Source organism: Elephantulus edwardii, unplaced genomic scaffold (genome assembly GCF_000299155.1).
Source record: "Elephantulus edwardii isolate Elephantulus edwardi_28Jun2011 unplaced genomic scaffold, EleEdw1.0 scaffold00025, whole genome shotgun sequence".
Lineage (NCBI taxonomy): Eukaryota > Metazoa > Chordata > Mammalia > Macroscelidea > Macroscelididae > Elephantulus > Elephantulus edwardii.
In genome coordinates, this window is record NW_006399775.1 from 15,642,385 (window position 1) to 15,644,449 (window position 2,065).

A 2,065-nucleotide genomic window follows, 5' to 3' on the forward strand; every position below is an offset into this window, starting at 1 on the left:
AGGGGGCCTTCCCCTTCTGCACTGTCCCTCCACCCTACCAAGCATGATGTCCCTATCACAGGACCTGTCCCTCCTTGCAACACGTCCAAAGTATGTTGACAGAGCCTTAGAATTCTTGCCTCCAAGGAGCAGCCCGGTTTGACCCTTTCCATGATGAATCTGTTTGTTTTCCTAGCAGTCCATGGTACCCTCAATACGTTTCTCTAGCACCACAGCTCAAAGGCATCAATTCTCCTTCTATCCTCCTTAGTCATTGTCCAACTCTCTGATGCATAACAAATGATAGCAAAGACCATGCCCTGTATCAGATGCACCTTAGTCTCCAAAGGGCAGAAAGGGTCCTGAAATCATCCGCCACATTCCAGGTAAACATGGATTCGCAAGACCACAGCGCATGATCTGTTCAGGCCTAAGGACCTGCAGCCCTCAGGCCAAGAAAAAAAACCTATCTACACACCAGCTCTACAGGACACATCACCTTCGCTCGGAAGCATTGCCACGGAACTTAAGAGACACTAGTCACATCATAAGAAACTGTCTGAAGCCGATGTATTTGGAATCATGGAAGCCAAGGAAGCTTCAGATATAAGCTGTCAGATCAAAGGGGGGGACAATGGGAGATGGATGTTGAAGGGAGTGGATAGAAGTGGATGGGTATCTTGCCTGGTGCATGGTGGAGGAGGGAAATAAGTGGTAAAGACACATGTGCCAAGGAGAGGGACAACACTGATGTGAATGGTTAACTCCACAATAAGGGATATATCTTTCACTTTTCTATAAAACGCTTGTCTGATACTTCTCTAAATCTGAACATTCAGATTAAGACAGACTAGGAAGAAGGATTGGCCAACCACTTCTGAAATAGCAGGGCTCCGAAAACCCTATGTACTCAACAGAGATACAATGACAAAAAAAAAATCAAACTAAATGAGAATTTGAAAATCCAAAACTTAAAGGTATAATAATTGAAATGAGGAAAAAATTGACTGGCTAGCTAAATAGAGAACAAACAGATATGTCTTGGAGAGAGCACAGCCAGAGTTTTCCTTGGAGGAAAAGGGATAAAACTTCATCTCACAACTTCGAGCATGTTGCTGTTTTGCTGTGAACCATGGAGTCAGAACCAACCCATAGCTCATCCTCCAGTGGGTTTTCAGAAGCAGTAAATCACATGGAAGGAGATTGCCCATCTTTCTCCCACAGAACATCTGCTGGATCTGAACTGCATGCCTTCAGGAACGTACTGCAGTTTCTTAGAGAGGGACATCAAGTTTGAGAGGTAGAGGATCAGCAAAAAAGAGGAAGACCTTCAACCAGATATGTTGGTACAGTGACTGCAACAGTGGGCTCTTATATGTCAGAGATAATGAGGATGCATAGCATAGGACAGGGTTCAAATCTGCTGTTCATGAAGTTGCTATGAATTGTACTCCATATGCTGGCATCTAACAACAATAACAACAACAACAACTAAAGTGTGTGTGATTCAGGCCATGGTCTTTCCAATCACTTGCTATTCATATGAAAGCTGGACAGTGAATAAGAACAGCAAAAATTGATGCCTGTGAGCTGTACTGTTGATTCCATGAACTGCCAAGAGAAAAAACAAATATGCCTTAGAGAGGGTGCAGCTGGAGTGCTCTTTGGAGGCAAGGATAGGAGGTTTCACCTCACATGCTTCAGGCATGTTGCTAAGAGGGGCTGTTCCTTGGAGTGGGACATGATGCTGGGAAGGGTAGAAGGTGTGCAAAGGAGAGGAAGACCCTCAACCAGGTGGATTGGCATAGTGACTGCTGCAATGGGCTTTGATGTGTAAGAAAGTGTGAAGATGGTAGAAGATAGGATGGGGTTCAGATCCATGGTTCATAAGGTTCATGAGTCATATTTGACTCAACAGCACCTAACAACAACAACAACAACAACGGCTCAACAGTAGACTGCAGGTGTCAGAAAAGAAGAGAATTAATAAATCTAAAGGAATTGGCAGATACAGAAGAATTTAATGAAATAAAATTTGAGCAAGAACCTATGGTGATGAAGGAAGAAGTTCAAGCTGCCTTGAAGG